We start from the raw sequence: 24,394 nt of genomic DNA, 5'->3' as shown, positions 1-24,394 counted from the left end.
GCGCTGGTGGGCCTGAAGGTGCACTGAGGTGCTGGGCGAGGATGGGGCTGGGTGCTGACCTAGACCGGCCGGGTAGGGTCGGGGCCACGCGGGTGCAGGCGGGGTGCTGTCTTCGGATGGGAGCCAGGGGCGCGCTGGGCCGGTGCCTGCAGGGACGCTTCCCGGCCGAGGCGGGCACCCACAGCACTCTCCGCCCTCTTGTGGTCCGGACTTCTGTCCCAGGACCCTCAGACGCGAGGGTGCCGGCGGAACCCCCACAGCTCCCCCCCGTGAACACCGCGGGGCGAGGAGGGCTCTCCCCCGCACAGCCCGAATCGGGGTGGAGGACGCCCCACAGCTTTCCCATCCCATGCTTAACCCATGCTCCGGGTACCGGGAGCGAGCGAGCGAGCGGGCGGGAGCGGGAGGCCGGGGACGCTGCCGCGGGCGCACCTCCCGACAGCCGTGCCCCCGGCCGCAGCCGGCCGGACACCCGGACAGACCCCTCCCCACGGACCGCGTCTCGGACTCCGGGGGAAAAACAAGCCGCGGCCCAGCATCCTGCGCTGCCAGCCCCCCACGCGGCTCCTCGGGGGCCGGGGCCCGCGCGGCGCGCACACGCACCCTCTCCGCTCACACCCAGACACCTACACAAACAGGGCGCCAAGCACCCGCGCGCACACGCACCGGGGACACGCAGGCACCGCCGCGCCGCTTCCCCACAAAGGCTGGCGCGCGCGCGGGCACACGCAGCCACGCGCGGGCACACTCGCGGTCCCCTCCCCCCGCCGGCACCCCGCGGCCGCCCATCCGCACCCCCGCGTCCCCGGTGCCCCGCTGGGGGCCGCCCCTCCTGACCCCCGAGCCGCTGGGAGCCGCTGGGTACGAAGCGCAGGCCGCCCCCGACTCCCCTCCAGCTCAGGTGCGGGGAGTCGCGGCTCCAGCGTCCCCTCCCCCTCCGCGGCCCGGACAGGCCTCGCTGCCGTCCCCCGCCGCCCCCCGCCCCAGCCCGCACACCTGGCCCAGGTGCGGCGTCCCCCTCGCCCTGGGCCCGCAGACACTCACCTGTCCGGCGCCGCTCTGGGGTCGGCCCTGCGCGTCTCTCCTGCGGCTCCGCGAACCCCGGCCCCCCGCCCGGCACATCTCCCGGCACCGGGGCGGGGGGGAGAAGGGTGAGGGGTGGCGGGGCGAGGGCGGCCTCCGTGTCCCCTCCTTCCCCCGGCCCAGCACCGCCGCCACTCACCAAAAATTAAAAAAAAAAAAAAAAAAATTAAAAAAAGAGCGGATTACACAGCTCCAAAGGCGGCCCCCTCGCGGCGGCGGAGGCTCGGGGCTGGGGGCGAGCGGGTCCGCGCCCCTCCCGGGGAGGGAGGCGGCGGAGGCGGCGGGGCGGGGGCGGCGTCAGAGCTCCGGGGGCTGGGGCGAGGCGGAGCCCCCCGAGGCGGCGCCGACAGCGGCCCGCATCTCCCCCGCAGCTCCGCGGCCCCGACGGAGGCGGCACGTGTGCGCCCAGGCGACTTCCCAGCCCCCTCCGACGGCGGCGGCGGCGGCGGCGGCGGCGGCGGCCGAGGGGTTAACGGGCCAGCCGGGGCGCCCCTGCAGCCCCCCGCCGCCCGGCGGCGCCGCTCCGGGGCCCGCGCGGCCCCATCCGCCGGGGCCTCCTCGGCAGACGGCGGGGCGGAGGCGCCGCAGCGCCAACAGCTCCCGCGCCGACGGCTCGGGCTCCCCGCAGTGGCCGCGGGGGGCTCGGGTTGGGGGCGGGCGGCGCGGAGCTGGGGGGGCGCGGCTGGAGGCGGGCGCGGCGGCGTCGCGCCCCCGGGGCGGCCGGAGGGGGGGCGCCGGGCCGGGCCCGTGGGCACCGCAGGACGCGCGGACCGAGCCGGCGCTGGGCACCAGCAATGACAAGCCGCCTGCTCGCCCCTCTCCCCGACGCACCCGCTCCGGGAGGGGGGCGGCGGGCGCGCGCAAAACCCGGCCCGGAGCCGCCGCCGGGGATCGGCCGCCGCCACCAGCGCGAGCGCACCGGGGGCCGAACCGAAAACCCGGCCTGGACTCCCTCCCCTTGGCCTCCTCCGGGCCCCTCTGGAAAAGCGGAGAGAGGGAAGGCGACGTGCTGGATCGCTGCGTCGGAACGGGGAGTGGGGGAAGGGAGACGGGCGCAAGGAAGAACCGGAGAGGATTTCGCCGCCAGTTAAGTAAAGGAGAGGCGCCGAGCCCGGCGGAGGGAGAAATGGAGGAGCTCTGCAAGGGGTATGCAAAACCCGGATTGGATTAGACAGAGATGGGAGGAAGGGGGGCGGCGGCGGTGTAGCTGCGACAGGGCCAAATGCACCCGGGGCACGCAAATTTGGGGCCGGATTCATCCTCGGGAGACGGAGTAATGCGTCATGCCTAATGCAGTGGGAGCAAGCAAGACCCGGCCTAGAATTCCTAGACCTGGGCTCGCAGGGGGCTTCAGGAGGGGGCTGCTGAGTGGCCGGGGCGGCACGGGCTGCCCCAGCCTTTCTGGCAGAGACGTGCAAGAGGGAGGGGCAAAAGGAGGGCTGGACTCTCGCACGGAGGGATCCGGAGCGCTGGCTGCAGCGAAGCCGGCTGGTAAAAGCGGCTTCAGGATCCAGGGGCGCTGCGAGGGGAACGCGTTGAGGAGGCCGCTACCCTGGGAGACCAGACCTACAATAAAAGACGAGGGAGGGATGCAAAGCCTGGACTGGAATATGCGGGACAGGACAAGACCCCAGGAGCAGATCCTGGGCGACCAGACAAGGGCTTGGAGCTGACGGGGCAGCAGGAGCGGGGAGGGGAGTGTGAGGTGGAGGTTGTATCTATAAACGCCTGAAAAGTCTCGCTTTGGGAGGGGACGCGGACTTGGAAGGAGGCGGAGTGGGGGGGGGGGGGGGGAAGAGGGGGAGGGCGGAGAGAAAAAAAATTGCATTTTAGGTTCTCGGCCGGAGCTAAAACCCGGTACGGAATTCCACAGCCCTGCCACTATACTGCAGCTGGCGGACTTGCAGAAGTAGGGCAAGGAACCAGAGGGTTCCTAGGCATCTGGCCGAGTGAGGTGAGGGGCAGGTTTCAGGCTGAAGCTGCAGAGGGAGCCCCGCACCCCCTCTCCAGGGTGGGGAAGGCTGCCCAACCTGGCTCGGATCCCCAGAACCAGAGTGTCACTGCCAAGACCCACAGTGGGGGCTATAAAACCGGGCCCCAGGCCAAAAATAAGCACTTCAGCAGAATAGATAACTCAGTGCCAGGTGGGGGCTGGAGGTGGGGGGTACTGGAGGGGTGAGGGCTACTGGAAGGTCCTGAGAGGTAAGATCCGGTTAGGATCTCAGGAGACAGGACCTGGAAGCCTGGCCGCTGGCTCGGTTTTATGAAAGATGGGTGCAACTCCGGAGTGTTGGATGGGGAGGAGCAAATCCCTGGTTTGGAACCTCGGGGAAGGGAGTCCAGCCAATGGAGGCCTAAATAGTAAAGCAGCCAGCGCAAGCAAAATCCAAAGTCCTGGCTGAATCTTGGTGGGTCCAGAGTGGGCATTTGTACGGTGGGCTGTGTTGTGGAGAAGTAGGGCAGACAAATCCGGATCTGGATTAGAGAGGAAGGGAATAGGTTGAGGAAGGAGAGGAGGGCAAACTCCCCGTGTCTGTCTTCAGGAAAGAGAATGCATTGCCACCCAAACTTGGCTCTGCAGAACAGGTGATGAATGGTGGAAGGAGCAGTGGGAGGGTTTGAGGTGGTAAATACACAAAACTTGGGGCAGACTTGGATGGGAACTCTGAGTATCTAAGAAAGCCTACATGGAACATCTGTAAGCAAATTGACCCAGCCTCTAAGAACCCTCCAAGAAGCATATCATGGGGAAACACAGAGACAGTGGACTTCCAGGCCTGCTGAGTGACAGGGGGCAACCTCCACAGCAACCTATTGCTTCCCTCCCTGCCCCCCTTTATGGAGAGCCTTTATTCCAGGACCAGGCAGGGATTTTCATAGGTCAGAACCTCCGGGACACATCAGGCCCTATAAAATTCCTAAAACAAGGGAGAGAGGGTAGGTGGGCCTGTTCCCCCTTCATGCCCAGGACTCCATGGCTGTAGCGCTCTGGCCTTGAATCTGGGTGGTGAGGCCCAACGACTGGATCTGAGAGAAAATTGTGATGAAAGCAGAGAGTGGTGGAGAAAGGATTCCACCTATCTGTGGTTCCTTGACTTCAGGACTGTGGGGGGTGCGGATGAGGAAGGGGGTGTGTCTCACCCGCCCGATGCCTCAGTTTCCCACTTTGAGATATATCAGCAGCACCTGATGGGACCCAGGAAAGGTTTTGGGATGCTGGGGAGTGGGGGGAGCAATGCCAGCGTTCTATAAACCCAGCAGGATGGGAAGGGGAAAGAATGTGCAGCTTAGAGAGACAGCTGGACATCTCCAGGGCCCTCTGGCTCCGAGCCTCCTCCCCCCACCCCACCCCCACACCTGGGCCCTGAGCAGCCCACTCCCCATCCCCCACCCCCATCCCCCACACCAGCAGAATAACCCTAGGACTCTCTGAGCTTGCCTAGGAGGTGAGGTAGTTCTAACTTGAGTTCTCCGGGTACTGTGAGAAGGGGCGGCTTTTACTTGTAAAAAAACGAAGGGGTGGCATGCTTTAAGGGACTCCCGGCTCAGTTTGAAAAAATCCCAGCCAGGACCCCCTCCCAGCCCCTCCTCGTTCTCCTGCTCTTGCTCTCAGCCCGGATACGTTAGCCAGCGCCATTCCATCCCGGTCTTCTGGCCTCGCGGGCAAGGGGCTCAGGAGGCAAAGGATGGGGAGAGAGAGTGGGGGCGCAAAGGATCCCTCACGACCCCCCCCCCCCTTGCCAAGCCCCGGCTGCGCAGCCGCAATGGAGGCGGCGAGAACTGCCCGGCTCCGGGAACCCAAGCGTCCGCGCTAGCGCGCAGTCTTGCCCCGGCGCCGCGTGCCCTGCACCGTGCGGGGTCGGTACCGGCGCCCCGGACCCCCACTCCCTAGGGTGGGGGTGACCCTCGCTTCGGGCGTCCTACCCCTGCCCAGCGTGCCCCGCGCCTTCGGTACCCCACGTTCCGTGCACCCTTAATGTACAGAAAACCCCCGCACCCAGGGTGTCCCGCCCCGAGAGCAACTCACGTTCTGATCCTCCCATCTGGGGGACCCTGCATGTTGCGCACCTTAGCACCTAGGGCACCTCGGCTTCAGACATGGCTCACCTCACCCGTGCCAAACGTCCCCACCCTGTGCCCTGCCTCGGACCCCCATGTCCGGTTCCCCGCTCCTCCACCCTCCCGTTTCCAATGCCTGCAACCTTGGCCTCAGGCCTGGAGCCCTCGGTCCCTGTGTCCTGCCTCAGGCTCCCTAGGTCCTCAGTGCCTGCTGAGGTCCTGAGTGCCAGGCCAGACCTTATAACACACGTGAGAGACGTCGGGGGAGACAGTGGATGGGGATGAAAGGGCGCTCCTGGACTCAGGAGGAAGTGACCAATGCCCAGGCCTCCAGTACTTGCCAGATGCACCCAGCTGGGCCTTTTCCTAGAGCCCACTCAACACAGGATGCCCAATCCTGCAGGTCATTGTACCATTCGGTTCATATATTCCCTCCTTCCATTTATTCCTCAAACACAGAGTGCAGAGGAACTTTCTTGCCCTTAGTGTGGGCATGGGGCTAGGCGTTCAGGAAGCCCTAGTGCCCCCAGAACAAGACTGAAAGCTCTCTCAGGGGCATTCTGGTTCCAGTAGGTAAGGCAGACACAGGAGGCATGCTGGAATTAGCCCTGGAAAGTGAGCAGGGTGCTGGAGAAGTGGATGGCAGGTGTCCAAGCCTTGAGGGGTAAGCAGGCGGGGCTCCGTGTGCCCTTGGCCCTCCTGGGGGCTCATTGTACCACACCTTGGGCATTGTTCAAACCCCATCCCATCCTATACCCTCACTCAAGTGAAAAGCAAGGTAAAAAAAGGTCTCAGAATTGGGTCAGGAGGATAGAGTGTGGGCAGAGTTAACATCAACTGCTGTCTTTGGGGGTGGGAGGATTTAGCTAGTTGACAAATGTCTACTGAGCACCTACTATATGCCAGGCACTGTACTAGTTGCTGGGGACACAGTGGTGAACAAGGCAGAAGAGATTCTCTGTTCTTGGGCTGACATTCTAATAAAAAAGATAGATGAGAAATCAGACAGGCAAAAGATATAGGATGTCAGATGATAGTGCTATGGAAAAGATTAAGGAAAAAAGGCAGGGGGCATGGTGGTAGCTGCAATTTTAGACAGGAGAAGTCAGGGAAGCCTCCTCTAAGAAACAGATTTGGATAAAGACCTAAAGAGGCAAGGGAGGAGTCATGGGGGAAGGGTGTTCCAGGCAGGAAGAAGAGCCTGAGCAAAGGTCCTGAGGCAGAAATATGCTGGGTGGGCAAAGGATCTATGATATGGCCTGTGTGACTGGAGGGAGGGAATGAGGGGGAAAGAGGAGGTGAGGTGGGGAGATAATGGGACAGATTGGATGAGGCTCTCTTCGGATGAGACATTTGAGCTGAAACCTGAAAGCTGAGGTGCCCATCACGTGTGATCCAAGAAGAGTGAACAGCAAGTGCAAAGGCCCTGCAGTTGCAACAGGCAGGACTATCTGAAGAGCACAAGGGCCAGCATGGTGGGACCAGGAGGCAGAGCCTCAAGGGCCATGAGGAGGATCTGTATTGGATTCTCAGTGACAGGGGGAGCCAACAGAGGGGTGGCTACGAGCAAGGGAATGGCGTGTTGCTATTCAATGTTTAGCAGATAATAGGGGTGGTTCCCCAATAAAAACAACATAGAATTACCATCTGACCCAGCAATTCCACCCCCTGAGTGTATACTGAAAGAATTGAAAGCAGGTATCAAATAGATATTAGTACACCAATGTTCACAGCAGCATTATCCACAAAAGCTAGAAGGTGGGAACAGCCAAATGTCCATCAAAGAGTGAGCAGATAAACAAAATGTTGGATCTCCATGCAGGGGAATACTATTCAGCCATAAAAAGGAATGAGGTCTTGACACATGCCACAAAGTGGATGACTCTTGAAAACACTATGCTGAGTTAAAGAAGCCAGACACACCAAAGGCCAGCTGTTGTAAGATTTCATTTATATTAAATATCCAGAAGAGCTAAATCCATAAAGACAGAAGCAGATTAATGGTTGCCGGGGTCTAGGTGGGGGAGGGTTGGCCACAAACTCCTAATGCGTACAAGTTTCCTTTGGGGGAATGGAAAGATCTGGAATTAGATAGAGGTGGTGGTCTAAGATGTACTAAATGCCAGTGAATTGTTCACTTGAAAATGGTTAGTGGTTCATTCTGTTATACGGATTTTACATCTGTTAAAACAAAGTTACAGGTGAGATTTGAGAAGGAGCCAGGAGATGCGGGGAGGTGGCTGCCATCATCAGTCCAGGTGAGAGGCGACAGAGGCCTGGGACAGGATGCTAGGGCAAAGTGGTCAGATCTGAGGCATAGCTTAGAGGTGGAGCCAATAGAACCCCTTAACTGTTGCACTGCCCCCCCCCCCAATCAGGACTGATAAAATGTCACCTCTTGACCCACCACTGAAAACTGTAGGCGCCCCACCCCTCTCAGTCCCGAAAAGGAAGCAAGGGGGGTGCAGCCTGAGCAGCGGGCCGGCGGGAACGGTGGTGGGTTCCCAGTTGGGTACCAACTGGGAGGGGCGCCCAGCTGCGCTCCCCTCCCCGGCCGCTAGGGGCCGCTGCCCCGCTGCTCTGCGGCCGCCAGGTGAGGAGGCCCCGCCCCTTCCCCCCTAGGTGCGCGGGAGGCGCGGCCGCGGGGCGGGGGGAGGAGGGGGAAGAGCGCCGAGGCGGCGGAGGAGCTGGAGGCTGGGGGCACCGAGTAGGAACCAAGGGAGCGTGTCTGAGGTGGGGGCTGCTGAGAGGAAGGAGAAAGCGAGCCAAGGGGAGGTTGGAGGTGTGAGAAGAGGAGGGAGGAGGAGTCAGGATTCTTGGGGAGAGGAGGTGTGAGCAGGGGAGATCTGAGGGCTCCGATGGGAGAGCGGAGTTGAGAGGGGACCACCCCGAGCGCGCAGGGCAAAGCGGGGGGGGGTGGGGGGGTGAGGAGACAGGTGAGCAGGTGAGGAGTCTGAGTCCGAGAAGCGAAGGAATTATTGCCTTGGGGACTTGACTGGGGGACATTTGGACAGTGTTTAGGGACAGCTGGAATGGTTGGGGGTGGGACGACCTGTGGGAAGTTAAGGACCCCAGGGAGGGGGCCCTGCGCTTGGCCAGCCTGGACTGGTATGGACTGGGTTGGGGGAGAGACTTCTCAGGCCCTGACCCCTTGGGCCAGCCATGGGGAAAGAGCTTCTGAGGATGAGGTGTGTCCGCTCAGATCATCCTGGGAGCCCAGCTTGCTTCTGCAGAGGGTATGGCCAGGTAAGTGGTTTATTCCATCTGGCAGGAGGGCTCTCCCTCTCTCCCCTTCATGCCCCATGCCCCATGGCCAGCATTCCCTGTGCATTGAGCCAGTGGTGGGCAAATGGCAGTGAATAAGACAGATGCAGTTGCAGTTGGCTGGGAGCTGACAAAAGATTGTCAGTACAAATGTGAGCCATGGAAGACCAGTGGGGACTATGGGAGAGTACCCCCAAGAGGCCCTCCCCAGCCAGAGGGCTCAGAGAAGGCTGCTCTGGGGAAGTGACCCCTAATCAGACAGCAAGAACCCAGAAGCTGAAAAATAGAGGTCTAAAGGGACCGCAGGCTTTGTGAGATGGAGTGGAATTGAGAAGGGAGATGAGGGTCAAGGCCATGGCCACAGGAGGGTAGAAAGGGATTCCTGACCTTGCACGGATCCAGGAGAGGTGCCACAAAGCCAAATGCAGACCCGGGAACAAAAACACAGAAATGAGGCAGGTGTGAGGCAGCGAGGAGGGAGGGTGGCAGCTGTGGAGAGCTGGAGACGCACCCCCCTTTTAAGCCAGCAGCCACTTGCTACTACTTAACTCCAGCTGAGTGCTACCACGTGCAAAGTCAGGCTCGGAGTTGCCAGAATAGATTCTTCAAGAGAAGCCAGAAGTCAGGATTTTTGTGCAACATCCCCCGAGCTTTAACTATTACCGACTGGTCTACTAAGGTTAAATTGCTCCAACCCAGCAATTCCATTCCTGGGTTTATTCCCATTGGGGACAGGCACTTATTGCGACCAAGAGACACATTCATCATCGTCAGACCCTGGGCACCAGCATGTGCCATCGACTGGCAAAAGGGAAATAACTGTCTATTTACACAATGGAATACAATGCAGTGATGAAAAAGACCGAACCAGGAACGCGTGGAGAGCCTTACGCACAATGAATCTCAGGACATGACACTGAGGAAAAGAATAAGACACAATTAGGGTGCACTTCATGGTCCTGTTCCATGACATTCAGGGACAGGCAGAAGTAATCTATGGGGTCCAGGAACCCCAAGTTTTCCTAAGTGTAGACCACTGACATTTGGGCCTGGATGATTCTCTGCTGTGGGAGACCTACGCCCTGCATTGGAGGATGCAGAGAAGCATCCCTGGTCTCCCCCGACTAGATGCCAAGAGCAGATCCCCAGTTGTGGCATGTCTCCCTTGAGTGGTGGGGTACAATCACTTAAGGTGAGGGCCACTGGGAAAGTGATGCTTTGGGGATGGGGCCATTCACTGGAAAGTGGCCTCAGGGAGCCTACAAGAGGCTGGAATATTCTATATCTTGCGCTAGGCGGTGGTGACAAGGATGGAACATATTTTTTTTTTAATTCGGTATTCTTAAGCTATATTCTTAAGAAGTACGTGCTCCACAGTAAAAGAGTTAACCCTACAACATGAATGACCCTTGAAAACATTATGCCAAGTGAAAGAAGCCAGACACAAAAGGCCACAGATTGTATGACTCCATTCATAAGAAATGTCCGGAATAGGCAAATTCAGAGAGACAGAAATTAGATCAGTGGTTGATCAGGGCTGGAGGAGGGGGATGGGGAGTGCCTGCTCGTGGGTATAGGGTTTTCTTTGGGGCGATGAGAATGTTATGGATCTAGATACTGGTGATAGCTACGCAACACCTGAATATGCAAAAACGCATTGAGTTGTACACTTTAAAATGGTTATTCTAATGTGGGGTGAATTATACCTTAAAAAATAAATTATTTTTTAAAAATGTTAATTGGGCAGCCTGGGTGGCTCAGTGGTTTAGTGCCATCTTCAGCTCAGGGCCTGATCCTGGAGGCCTGGGATCGAGTCCCATGTCAGGCTCCCTGCATGGAGCCTGCTTCTCCCTCTGCCTGTGTCTGTTCCTCTCTCTCTCTCTCTCTTTCTCTCATGAATAAATAAATAAATAAATAGTAATAAAACAAAAATAAAATAAAATAATAAAAATTAAAAAAAAAAGTTAATTCACATGAGCTGTAAAAACAGGGCCCTAGGCCAGCTGGCCATTTTGTGTCAGAGGAAAGGGAGGCATCACTGTCTGGAGAAAGGTGGAGCAGGGGCTGTGGGCATTCTTGGGGAGCGAGGGCTAAAGTAGCTTGGAGTCAAAGAAGCCTGCCTCAGCTCAGGGGAGCGCTCCCTCTCAACCCAACCTGTCAGGCCTGGAAAGAAATGGGCTGCAGGTCAGAGGCCGGCCCTGCAGACTGTTGACTGGAGTGTCGAGTTCTGGCATCTGAAGGAGAAATGACAACCACTCAGCCCAGCCTTGTGCCAAAGGGATGATCGGTGGTGCTCGTCGGGTGTTCTCTGCAAGCTCAGGGGAAGGTCGGGGGCTCACTCCAGCCTTTTGGCAGCCCACAGAGAAGCAGCCTTCCTCAGGGTCCGGCCTGCATTGGAAACAGGGCCATCAGATGGCACTGGGGCCTCTGTTCCCCTCCTGGTGAGGAAACCACCCCCCTTCATCCCCAACTGTAGGCCAAGGGGCAAAAGGTGGGTGTCCAAGGTCTGGTCATCCACTTGCTTCCAAAGATTGAGTGATGGGATCCCTGGGTGGCGCAGCGGTTTGGCGCCTGCCTTTGGCCCAGGGCACGATCCTGGAGACCCGGGTTCGAATCCCACATTGGGCTCCCAGTGCATGGAGCCTGCTTCTCCCTCTGTCTGTGTCTCTGCCTCTCTCTCTCTCTCTCTCTCTCTCTGTGACTATCATAAATAAATTTAAAAAAATTAAAAAAAAAAACAACAAAAAAACAAAGATTGAGTGAGCGAAGAGAGAAGAAAGCAAGGCAAGACTCCAGAAGGCCGTGGAGTCTATACTGCACTGAGTGGTGGCCCTCACAAGATATGTCCACCCAGAACCTGTGACTGTGACCCGATTGGGGAAAAGGGTCTTTGTAGATGTAATTAAATTAAGGATCTTTTGATGAGATCATCGTGGATCAGGGTGGGCCCTGAATCCAATGACAAGTGTCCTGAGAGAAGAGAAGGGGAGAGGACACAGAGAAGGCCACATGGAGGCAGAGGCAGAGCTTAGAATGCTGTGGTCACAAGCCAAGAACCACCAGAAGCTGGAAAGGGTAGGGAAGACCTTCCCCTAGAGCCCGTGGAGGGAGCACTAACCCTGTGGTCACCTGGTTATCAACTTCTGGGCTCCTTCGGCTCCAGTCATGATCCCGGGGTCCTGAGATCGAGTCCTGCTTCAGGCTCCCTGCTCAGTGGGGAGTCTGCTTCTCCCTCTCCCTCTGCCCTTCCTTCCTGCCCATGCTCACTCGCAATCATTCTCTAAAATAAAAAAATCTTTTTTTTTTAAAGCTTTTATTTATTTATTCATGAGAGACACACAGAGACAGGCAGAGAGAGAGGCCTATGCTCCTCATGTGGAACCCGATACGGGCCTGGGTCCCAGGACCCCGGGATCACAACACGAGCCAAAGGCAAACACTCAACCACTGAGTCACCCAGGTGCCCTTAAATAAAATCTCTAAAAGACAAAAAACAAACAAAAAACTTCTTATCTCCAGAACTGAGAGAATCAATTCCTTGTTTTAAGTGGCCCTGTCTGTGGTACTTTGATACTGCAGCCTTAGGCAAGGAATACAGGCCACAAACATGTATGAAGCCCCAACAGGGGCTTGCGGTGCAGTGGGCGAGCCCAGGAATCGATCGCTCCCATATGCTGACACCTCCGTCACTGGAGAGGAGTGACAGAGATGGGTATGCGGGGGGGTGGAGGGCCTCCTGGGAACCCCTCACAGCAGAGGCAATGACACAGAGCTGAGCCACAACCCATAGGCGACAGCAGGTAATCCAGACACACCAAACAGCCAAATTGAGACCAACCGTGTCAGCCATGGCACAGCTGACACTCAACATCGGGGCCGGGGAGCCAGTAAGGAGTGGTAGGGACTGTGGTGAAGAATGATGATAATTGTTAATATTTATCAACACTTACTAAGCCTTTTCTTATACCATATTGACTCATGTAACCCCTGGCAGGAAACACATGATACATTCATAGTGGGTATAAATACCCTCGCTTCCGGCTTCCCCTACCTCTGGAGTCCTCAATGGCTGAAGCCAGCACAAGCCAGAGGACCTGGGAGCCGTCAGTGAAGTCCACAAAGCCCAGTCTCCTGGGACACCAGGCTGGATGGAGAAGTGAGGAGAATTGATCCAGGTGAGCAAGTGGAAGGTTCCAGAACAGGAAGGCTGAGTGATTCCAACCTGGGCAGTCTGGGTCCAGAGTCCCCTTAACTACTCACCACGTGAGAACCAGAACCAGCAAACCAGTGCCCTCTCCTCAGGGCGCCACCCTTGCTTGCTGAACACCCCCTGCTGGGAATGTGACCTCAGCTCCTCAGCGGCAGTATCTTTTGATGGAAAGCCAGGAATCCAGATTTTTATGCAACAGTTACCTGTTATTTAAAAACTGGCAACTCACTATAATTTGTTAAAATCCTGCATGGACCCAGCACATAGGTGGGCTGGTCTGGGCTCTGGGTGTCCAACCCCGGGGCTCAGAAGGTGGACATGGAGTGGGCAAGGCATCCAGGTGCCCAAATCCAGAGGTTCAGAGAGGTGGCGACACAAAGCATTCTGGGTGAGATGAGAACCACATGAGAACTGGGTTTGGGGGTCCCTGGGTGGCTCAGCAGTTTGGTGCCTGCCTTTGGCCCAGGGTGTGATCCTGGAGTCCCCGGATCGAGTCCCACGTCGGGCTCCCTGCATGGAGCCTGGTTCTCCCTCTGCCTCTCTCTGTGTGTCTCTCATGAATAAATATTTTTTTTAGAAAAAGAGAGAGAGAGCTGATGGGTGCCTGGGGTCAGGGCAGGGGCCGGGCATTTTTGGGGATGGAAGTGAACAGGTGTTTTGGGTCTAAACTGGGAAGAGCCATTGGAGCCAAGCTAACAGGTTTCAGTTTGGAAGGAGAGAAGCCACCGATGGCTTTTAAACAGATACATGACTCAGTCATGTTCCTCTCTTCTCCCCATCACCCCAAAGCTGGCCGTGGATCAGGCTTTCTTTGGGGAGGGTGGGTAAACGAACGAAACAAATGAAAGAGCCCCCGTTCTTTCAGTGTGCTCACAGTTTGGTGGGGAGGGTGGATGCATAAATAATGTCAGGGTATGATGCACTGGTACTGGTGGGTTAGCCCGTTTCCGCAGACATGTCAGCAACTACGTGTGTCACACGCCAGGGACGAAGGGACAGGGTAGGGCCCTGCCTTGGAGGGACCAGCCTTTGGATGGGGGAGGAAATAAAGGGGGAGGGAAATCCCAGGTGATGATAGCAAAAGGGGCTCAGGTCAGGCGGCCCTGCAGGCCCAGGAGACACAGTGGGCCCCTCCTCCCCCTGGTTCCCAGCAGCCTGGCCCGGCCTCCCACTCCCCTGTCACCCCCATCACACCACCAGGAAAAAACCCACGGCTGACATGGATTCCTAGCACCAAGTCTAAGCAGGGGGAGAGAGAGGAGAAAAAACACCCATCTGTTCTCTCTCTGATGGAACACGATTCTTCACCCAGTGCTTAAACCCGGCGCTTCTCCTCCCATTTCCTCTCAGCAGCCGCGGTGACGCGGTATAAATCGCTGCAAATGGGTTTTCCCGCCGGTAGCCGTGTTGTTTTAATAATGGTTCATTTTCTGCTCCAGGAAAAAATATTCCGTCGAGAAATTGGGGACGGGGAAGGAGGGGAGGGCTCGTTCTGTGTATATGTGAGTGTGTGTGTGTGTGTGTGTGTGTGTGCGCGTGCGTGTGAGCGCACGCGTGTACATGCAAGAAGATTCTGGAACATCCTGCTGAGACACCAAGTGACCTGTCTGGTTGGGTGATGCTGGTCTGAGGCCCAGTGCATCCCCCTCACCCAGACAGAAGAATTTGTTGGGAAACCGCAGAGGCACATTTATTGAGCGCCTACTATATACCATGCCTGAACCAGGTACAAAGGGACACAGTGGTCTCCCGGGGCCTGCCCTTCCCAGGCTCACATTCTAGAAGCGGGGAGAGCAACATTAAAAAAAATGCAAAACTATGTAATACAATAATGGAAACCATTCACAAGGGAGTATCGGGTGAGACGGGAATAGGTAACAGGATCTTGGTATAACTGAGGCTTCCATGCCTCCTACCCCGAACTGCAAGAGGGACCCTCAAACTGAGACTGGAAGGATAGATGGATGGAATTGCAGGAGAGAATGCCATTCAGGGCGAGGGAGCTTTCTGATCTGAGACCTTATTTGGAAATAGGGTCTTCACAGCTGTCACTATCTAACAGCCATGCCATATCATACTAGAGCTAGGGTGGGCCCTGAATCCAATGACAAGTGTCTTTCTAAGAGGAGAGGACACACGGGAAAGACAGAGCTGAAGACTGAAGGGATGTGGCCATGTGCCCAAGAATGCCAAGGAATGTCTGTGGCTCCCAGATGCCAGGAGAGAAGCAAGCAAGGATCCTGCTCTGGAGCCTTCAGAGGGAGCGTAGCCCTGCGAACATCTTGATTTTAGACTTTTGGCCTCCAGAACCGTGAGACAATACACCTCTGTTCTTTGAAGCCACCAAGCTTGTGGTAACTTATTACAGCAGGCCTGAGAAAGGAACACAGTTGGGATCTCCAGAAGAGACACCCCAATCTGAGTGCAAGTGCTTTACCTGGCGGGCAATGGCAGGAAGCATTGGTAGCGGAGAGGGGAGGCGAAGTAGGGAAGGGAGGACACCCAGCAAAGACTGTATCCACAAGCAGGTCAACCTGGGATATCTTGGGTTTAATCTCTATGGAGGCTTATGGCACACGCACCCCAGAATTACCTCGTGTGAGCGGTGAGGGAGCTGGGTTGTTTATCCACCCACATCCAGCCTTCATTGGATGAGGTATGCTAGCGGGGGGAATGGATCCTCCAGGACTTTTGGCTGCCCCAGACAAGCCTGAGCTGCCTCTGCAGCCAGAGAGAGCCCCCAGGCGAAGAGTTATAGGTGCTGGTGGTATGAAGCCATTGGATTGATGTGCATGGTGAGGCGGCAGCCTCGAAATAGCCTCCAATGATCCCGACTCTGTGTGATCCCTTCTCTTTGGGTGTGGATAGGACTCCAGGACTTTCTTCTAACCAAGAGAATGTGGCAAAGGTAATGGCATGTCATTTCTGAGATTAAGTTCCAAAAACTCTGTGGGTTCCATCTTGGGTGCTCTCTCTCACTCTCTTCTTCACTTGTTTCTAGGGAAGCCAGTGCCATGTTGTGAACTGCCCTGTGGAGAGGCCCACAGAGCGAGGAACTGAAGGAGGCCCTCTGACCTACAGTCAGTCAGGAACTGGATCCTGCCAGTAACTAGTGAGCCTGGCAGCAGATTTTCCCCCAGTTGAGCCTTCAGATGAGACCATGGCCCCAGCCACCATCTTGGTTGCAGTTCTCTCAGAGACCCTGAGCCAGAGACACCCCACTAAAGCCATACCTGGATTCCTGACCCACAGAAACTGTGAAGGAATACATGTATATCATTTTAAGCCACTAGGTTTTTGGGGTAACTTGTTATATGGTGATAAATACCTGGAAATGTTGAGTGCCATGGGGATGTAGGGAGGGCCGGGATTGGTAAACCATCTACTCAGTTGCTTTACATTCTCCTCTCTCTCTTACCCCTCACATCCAGTCCATTAACAATCCCTGTCAACTTCAACTCCCAACCTATCCCGAATCCATATACCCTTCCCCATCTGCACGGCTACTAGTTCATGTCAACCTATCCTCACTTCTCACTTTCACTGGAGCGAGGGACACCCCTCCCCACCAATCTCCATCCAGCCGGTTCTCCACAGTCAGAGAAGGCTTTCAAATCATAAATCAGATGGTGGCATGCAGTAGGTGCTCAATAATGATGGAGTAAATTCAGGTATCGAGTCAGGCTAGTCTGGGTCTCTCTTCCAACCCTGAAGTCAGCCCTTTGCTCTTCTGTCACCTGCATAAGGAAGGGATTCATGCAAGTGGAAGGTGTTAGGCCACCAGCACTGACCCTCAGGCCCTGGGAGGCAGCTCCTTGGCCTTACTTCTTCTTCCATGGACATACTCAGCCAACACTGCCTGCACATGCATGGGGCCTACACTCATTAAGCACTTACTGTATGCCCCTGACTTCTAAGTATCTGACAGACATCATCTCATTTAATCCTTGAAATAAACCAGAGCAATCCTGAGAAAGAAGGGCAGAACTGGACGCATCACACTTCCTGATTTCAAACCACATTATAACAAAGCTGTACTAATCAAAACAGTACAGTACTGGCATTAAAAAAAAAAAAAGAATTAGGAGACTAGAAACAAACCCATGCATATCTGGTCAACTAATATTTGACGAGGGAGCCAAGAAGATTCAATACGGAAAAGATAATCTCTTCAATAAATGGTGCTGGGGAAAATTTGATGTTTACATGCAAAAGAATGAAATTAGACTCCTCTCTCTTACACCACCCACATAAAAATGGGCTTGAAATTGATTAAAGACTTATTACTCCAAGTGGCCCTACAAGGTAGGGTTTTCATTACCCCATTTTACAGTCAGGAAAACTGAGGCATGGAGCAACAAAGCCATTTGCTTAAGGGTGACTCAGCCAGTCCCGGGCAGGGCTGGGATTTGGACCCAGGCAGTTTCAATGCTAGCACTGGGGTGTTCATTGAGATTCAGCTCCTGTATCTCATGTGTTAATTCATTCTTCCTTTCTCTCTCTCTCTCTCTCTCTTTTTAAACATTTTATTTATTTGAGGGAGAGAGAGAGAACACGAGCGGGGGCGAGGGGGCAGAGAGAGAGAGGTAGAAGCAGACTTTCTATTGAGCAGGGAGCCTGACACAGTGCTCGATCCCAGGACCCTGAGATCATGATGTGAGCCCAAGGCAGACGCTCAACTGATTGGGCAACCCAGGTGCCCCAATTCTCCAGCTTTAACCAGAAGGGCATTGTTGAGTGCCTGGAACCCTAAACCAACTTACACTCATAGGCTTTGTCCAGAACATAGATCTATCTTGCACGGTGAACGGGCCATTCCCTGCCCTCTAGGCCAAGGGCACCGATAACCTGAAATCCATGGTAATGACAGCAGCCACCTCAATGTGCACAGAGCAGCCAAGAGGTGTTAATTCTGGGGGGAGATTCTGGACAACTGGAAACGCTTCCAGATGATGCCCATTGATGGAGGACACTCCTTGTTCATGTTTGTGCCCTGGGCCTGCAGAGGGTGCTAAAGCATGCAAAGGCCAGAAGTGGGCAAATGATTTGCTCCAGGTCAGGTAACCGGAAGCTCCAGGGAGCCTTGGGCATTGTGTCTTGCTGCCTGTCATCTCTCCTGTATAAATTTCCTGTGGCTGACACAACCAAGGTCCAGAAACCGGAGCCTTATAAGGACAGGTCTCGTCTCACAGTTCTGGAGGCCAGAGGTCTGAAATCCATCAGAGGGGCCCCATTCCCCCGAAGGCTCTACAAGAGGATCCTTCCTTGCTGCTTCTAGCTTCTGGGGGCTGCCAGCCATCCTTGGTATTCCTTGGCTTGTAGACACATCACTCCAGCCTCTGCTTCCGTCTTTATGTGGCATTCTCCCCTCACATATCTGTGTCTGTGTGTTGTTTTCCAGAATAGATTTATAAGCCAGTCATACTGGATTAAGGCCTCACCCTACTCTGGTATGACCCCTTCTTAACTAAATATATCTGCAACAATCCTATTTCCAAATAAGGTCACATTCTGAGGTATTGGGGGTCGAGACCTCTATCTTCTGGGGGAGACACAATGCACCCCATAACATTCTCCTTTCCTTATAGTTTCATTCTGGGCCGCACCGAGCTAAAGGCATCCACTCCTGCACTTTTTTATGTGGCAGTGCCCAAGCCTCATTCTATATTCTAACTTAAAAAAAAAAAAAAATCAACGAACTGCTACACTGCCTGGAGCACTTTTAGAGATCCAGAGAAATTCAATATCATCATTCTAGGGTGCACTGGGCTGCAAGTCTCAAAATATCTAGCTGTAGTGGCTTCAACAAAAAAAGTTGCTTTTCCCTCCGTGAACAGTCTGGAGTTGGCACCCGGTGCTGCCAGAGGCCAGCAGCTACGCGGCACGGGGGCCAGTACCATCCAGTTCCTCAGGTCACCTAGCTATCTCTCTGGGTCACTTATGAGACCCTGACCACACTGAGTCGTTATTTTATCTCCATTTTGCAGCCAAAGCAACTGAAGCTCAGATAATAACATGCCTACCTGTCCCCGAAACCCCCTGCTGACAGACCTCTGCTTGGGCCTCATCGGAACCAGAAGAGTGTGCCACTCGGCTACTTCTAGAAGCAAGGCGGGCTGGGAGACACTGTACGGAGCAGGGCACACTGCCACTCAACAAGCGAGCGCTGTTTGCAAAGGAAGAAAGCAAGAGAGAGTGTTGGTGGCAATAAAACGTGTCTCCCACAATCCTCCCTGCCTAGGCCAGGTATATGGAGGCTTTCAACAGACTACACGTTATGCTGTGGGCGCAGTTTGAATTTCTAAAAATTAGAAACCAGGGATGCCTGGGTGGCTCAGTCTGTTAAGCATCTCCCTTCAGCTCAGGCCATGATCCCAGGGTCCAGGGATCAAGCCCCGCATCACATCAGCCTGTTTTTCCCTCTCCCTTTGTCTGCCGTTCCCCCTGCTTGTGCTCTCTTGCTGTCTCTGTCACACAAATAAATAAAATCTTTAAAAAATAAAGATAGGGCAGCCTGGGTGGCTCAGCGGTTTAGTGCTGCCTTCAGCCCAGGGTATGATCCTGGTCCTTGCATCAAGTCCCACATCGGGCTCCCTGCATGGAGCCTGCTCCTCCCTCTGCCTGTGTCTCTGCCTCTCTTTGTCTCTCTCTGTGTCTCTCATGAATAAATAAATAAAATCCTTAAAAATAAAAAATGAAAAGAAATAAAAATTAGAAACTGCAGTATTTATCTCCCAGAATCCTGAACATCTATGAGGCACATGCTATTCGCAACCCATTTTACAGATGAGAAACCTGAGGCTTGGACAGAACCAGTAGAACCTCATTGAATTACTCATTTATCAAATATTTATTGAGCATCTACTGTGTGCCAGGCCTTTTGGGCATTGAAGATACAATGGTGAATGAACTGAACATCGCCCCCGAAGTCTTAGCCCTCAGGAGGGAAGGAGGGAAAGGGGGTACCCAGAAATAATACAAGGAATATTATGGGACGCCTGGGTGGCCCAGTGGTTGAGTGCCTGCCTTCAGCCCAGGGTGTGATCCTGGAGTCCCAGGATCGAGTCCCACATCAGGCTTCCCACATGGAGCCTGCTTCACTCTCTGCCTATGTCTCTGCATCTCTCCCTATGTCTCTCATGAATAAATATATAAAATCTTAAAAACAAAAAAAAAAAAGGAATATTAGTTCTGGGAACAACCCCTAGTGTAGGCCAGGCACTGCTCTGAGGGCTTCCCATTCACTGAGTCACTTATCCATCCCAATGACAGAACTGAGGCTCAGAGAAGTGAAGTAACATGCCTAATGTCACACAGCCAGTAACTGTGAGACTAGGATTTGAATCCAGGTTCCAGAGCCTGAGATCCAGTAAGTAATAGAATGTCGGGTGATAATACAGGTGAGGAGGACTGAGTGGCCAGGGAAGTTCTTTCTGAGGTGCGGACAAATGAGCAGAGATGGGAATAAAGGGAGGAGGAGCTGTACGGATATCTAGAAAGAAGAACTAGTGGGAAGTCACAGGTGGGACACGGGTGTGTTTGGGGGCTCAGTGGGGGCCAGCGTGGCCAGAGCAACTGGACTAGGGGCTGTCATACCCACTTTACACATATCACCCCCTTTCAGCATCATAAAAGACTCATGACACAGGCTTTTGTTATTATCCTCATTTGACAGATGGAGAAATTGAGGCTCTGAGCAGTTAACTGAGCCACCCCGGGACCACACAGCCAGAAAGAGGTGAGGCCCAGGTAGCCTTGACCCCATTGCCCCACCAGAGAAACAGTGAGGAGCAAAGGCCAGCAGGCTTGAGGGCTGCCTGGAGGAGGTGACCATCACCAGGACTTGAAGGGATTGGAGGAGCAGGGAGGGGGAGAGGAGGGTAGTGCAAGAACACTCTGACTGAGCATGGGACATGAACAGTTCCTGGGGACAGTTCTTCGAGGACAGATTTCCAGGCACAGCCCTGCCTTGGCTTCCCCCAGGCCAGCTCTGCGAAGCAAAAGGCAGGCAGCTACAGGGGCTTCATTAGCGCCTCAGAGGCCCCAGCAGCCCTGGGGGGATGAAAAGGACCCAAGAAGGGAGCCGTCCTAATTTTGGCACACCTGGCAGGGGGCACAGGGCCACTGAAAAGGAAGCAGCTGGGGCCGGCTGGGCAGGCCCCATCATTGTTCCAGCTGGAGCCGCCGTCAGGGCTTCAAATGCAAAACCAGAGTAAAGGGGGTGGGGGCGCCGGTGGCCTCTGCTCCTCCTTTAATAGACCAAAGGACCCTGGCGGCTTAGCTCTTTTTCCTAATTTAAAGATATTTTCAGGCGTTTGGGAGCTCCCCTATGGTGAAGCAGGAAGGTTGGAATGGGGGGGGCTTGAAACTCTCATCGTGGTTGCCGCTGGAGGATGGGGGAGTAGGCAAGAAAGAGGAGGGACTCGGGGTGGTTGGGGGGCCAAGGATAGGACCTTTGGGGAGTAAGGAGGTCACTGGGTTCTAAGCTCTCTTCTGCCTCAGTTTCCCCTCTCTGGTGCATCACGAGGCCTCTCCAGAAAACAGGACCCATGCGGATGTACCTAAACATCCTGCTAATGGAGGGCGGGGGGGGGGGGGGGCTCTTCGGGGTCCACACTGGAGGCCCCGAGTTGGGACACGGTGGGGGTCCTGCCCCATGCCAACCCGTGGGCAGGGCAGCCGGGCCATAGGGGAGGGAGGTTGTCAGAAGCCTGGGAAGCAAAGCAGAGGGAGGAGGCTGCCCATCTGCCCAGAAGAAGACAAATGGGGGAGGTGTGTTCCCTCTCAGTTTGGCACTTCTGGTACCAGGGCAGGAAAGAGGGTGGGGAGCCAGGCCAAGGGGGTGCAGCCACCTCCGTGTTGGGGGGATGGGGCTCCTCGGTTCATCTCCAGGGGGGTGCGCAGGAAGCAGGAGACAGCGGGCCAGGGACCCGGCCGGAGGGGGGTGTAGCCCTGGACAGCTCGGGGTGGGGGGAGGTCCGTTCCCTTCCTGAAGGCTCCCCTCACTGCCTTTTCCTCTCCCCCTCACCTCTTCCCAGCCTCCCCCCTACCTCCGCCCCCTCCCAGCTCCCGGGCCGGCTCTCCAGCCTCCCGCGGTGCCACCTCCTCGGGCTGCCTTTCCCCGCCCTCCTCCCGGCTCCCAGCCCTCCCCTCCCCCTTCCCTCCCCCTCCCCCCGCCAGCCCGCCCTCCCCCCTCCGACTGGCTCCCGCCTCCCCCTTCCCGTCCTCCCAGCCCCCTCTTCTCTCCCTCCCCGCCTTCTCTCCTTCATCCCGGCCTCTGTCCCCACCTTCCCCGGCAGCGGAGAGGGGCCGCGCTCTCCCCCGCCCCCTCGGGCCGGCGGGCCGGGCTCCTCCGCGCCCTCCGCCGGGGCCGCCATCTTGCAGGCCGCCGGGCGGGCGCCGCGGGCGGCGGGGGGAACAATGCATCCTTTATGAAGCGCGCCCCCCGCCCGCCCGGAAGCCTCGCGTTAACGCGACATTGATTTCCCGCGGAATCGAGGGGCCTCTCGTGCGCCCCCCGAGGGGCTGGAGGGCGCGGCGGGAGGAGGGGAGGAGGGGCCCGGGGGGTCTGCGGCGCCGCCCCCGGCCCGGGGCCGCCCCCCGACGGCGAGCCAGGCCCTGGAGGGAGCCCCCGCGCGGGGCGCGCTCCCCGCGGCCGCCCGCTCCCCCCGCGCACACCCGCCTGGGCCGCTCTCCCTCCCCGCGAGCTTTTCTTCCTCTCAGCTCCCCCATCTTGCCACCGAACTCCCATCCTTTCCAGTTCCCGCCTCCCTCCTCCTCCTCCTCCTCCCTCGTCCTCTCCCGGGCCCCCCCTTCTCCCTTCCCCGCTGACTGCTCGCTCCCCCCACACCCCCTTCCCTGCGTGCTAATGGCCCGGTGGCAGGCGGCTCCACGGCTGTTTCCGGGGGAGTCGGGTTTGCAGCCAGGGGAGAAGCTGGAGCGATCGGGGTGGGGGGAGAAGAATCATACACACATAAATCTGGGATAATGACTGTGGTGCTAATGGGGCTGGCAGCCGCAGCTCCCCCCACCACACACACACACACACACACACACACACACACACTCAACAACCACCCAGGGCTTCCTGGCTCTCCCCAGGGCCCATGGATCCTTGTCGTCTCTCTGAATGGGTCCTGCTGGGCATACAGGGCCCAGGCTGGTTTGGGGGGCACCTCAGGCCCCATTGGGTCACAGTTCAATTTGCAGCCTGCTGCTTGCCTCTCCTGCAGCCCAGAGCAAGTAGGGACCACCATAAAGACAAGTAGATTTTCCGGGCCTGTAGGTCCTCCCTCCACCATTGCCTCCCACCTTCTGGAATCCCCATATCTCTAGGTTGTCTAAGGCCATGTCACCCACAACATGGCATCTTTCATAGAATTGAAAAGTCAGACTCGGATTTTCAGGCCCTTTCCCCATGTCTTAGATGTGTGACCTTGGGCAAGTCACTTGACCTCTCTGAGGTTCAGTTGCCTCTAAGTTGAGGATGATAATAACCATCTTCAATTAGAACCAACCTGAAGCATGGTTCTCCTGGGTTCTGTGTTAGGTGACAGACACCAGACAGAAGAGGGCGCGCAGTATGGTTGCGTTTGCATGAAATTCAAGGACAAGCAAAACTCATCTACGATGACAAAGTCAGATTGGAGGATATGGACTTCCAGGAATGGGCACGAGGGCATTTTCTGGAGGGACGGACATATTCTCTCTTGGTTTGGGTGGTGGATACATAGATATATACACATAAAAATTCATTGAACTGAAACTTCAGATCTGTGTACTTTACCTTATCCTTGTAATACTTCATTCAAAGAAAAGAAAAAAGGAAACAGAGAAAAGAAAATGTTCCTTAGACATCACCCACTGCTTCACACTTCTATGATCCCCACCCTAGTCCTGCTCCCATCATGGCTCACCTGTATTATTGTTGTTTCTGCCCTGGACTCCAGCTTCTGCTTTTATTCCTATCAGTGTTTGGAGGTGCCCAGGGGGATCTTTGAAAAGACAAGAAGTTCACGATGCCAGTCTGTTCAGAACACTGTAATCCATCCCCATGGCTCTTGGATTCAATTCAAACCCCCTCACTCAGCCTCTTCGGGATCCTTCTCCCCATTGCTTCCTGCACTTCGGCTTCACCGAGCCTTTGCACTAGCTGTTCCCCTTCTCAGAACACCCTTCCCCCTAAATGTCACATGGCTAGCTCTGCCTCCTTCTTCGCATCCCAGCTCCTTATCACTTAGTCCGTAATCACCCCCAGTCACTCCATCCACCAACTCTCTGGCACTTCCCCCTCTGATAGGGCCTTGATTGTCTGTCTCCCTGTTTACAGTCAGCCTCACCACCCCCTACTGGAACACAGTCTGTTTTTAGACCTTGACTCTTGTTCTCAGTGCATCCCACAATATCTGGCATCTATTTGACTTTCAAATATAGGTTGGATAAATGAATTAAATAAGAATGTTATAACTATTTACTGATATAACTGATGGAAAGTCCTTGGCATGTCACAAGCATTCAATAAAACAGGGCACCTGCCTTCTTCATGAAGAAGGAACAGAAAAAGAATAATTCGTGGTTATTTGCTCTTGTGTCCTTTCCCAGTCCAGAATGTGGGGAGATAATTTGAAATATTCTCCCAGAAGGAAGATGTTTGTAATAGGTATATCTGACAAAGGATGCATATCCATAATATATAAAGAGCTCCTACAAATGAGTAAGGAAGAGACAACAAAATTTATAAAATGATAGAAGACTTGAACAATTAGCAAAACAGTATCA

General features: G+C 55.5%; 1 protein-coding gene and 1 long non-coding RNA gene across 8 annotated transcripts in view; one reads left to right on the top strand and one right to left on the bottom strand.

Moving 5' to 3' along the window:
- Nucleotides 1–23,795, bottom strand: part of ADGRL1 (adhesion G protein-coupled receptor L1) — a 65,498-nt gene extending 41,703 nt beyond the window's left edge. For 2 of the 7 annotated variants that reach the window (XM_072787003.1, XM_072787005.1), the window contains exon 1: nt 1,045–1,334. The gene's annotated coding sequence lies outside the window, so the exon portion shown is untranslated. Of the gene's footprint in view, nt 1–1,044; nt 1,338–23,532 lie in introns of those variants that run through there. The other 5 variants (XM_072787004.1, XM_072787007.1, XM_072787009.1 and 2 more) reach the window with 5 other exon arrangements.
- LOC140610685 (uncharacterized) lies at nt 1,953–24,139 on the top strand. Its single transcript, XR_012012244.1, has 4 exons — nt 1,953–2,229; nt 18,604–18,862; nt 20,292–20,354; nt 23,166–24,139. It is a non-coding gene; the product is annotated as an uncharacterized lncRNA (long non-coding RNA).
- The last annotated feature ends 255 nt before the right edge of the window (nt 24,140–24,394 follow it).

This window comes from Canis lupus, chromosome 19 (genome assembly GCF_048164855.1).
Source record: "Canis lupus baileyi chromosome 19, mCanLup2.hap1, whole genome shotgun sequence".
In the NCBI taxonomy this organism is placed as follows: Eukaryota; Metazoa; Chordata; class Mammalia; order Carnivora; family Canidae; genus Canis; species Canis lupus.
This window is presented reverse-complemented; position numbering and strand designations above follow the sequence as displayed.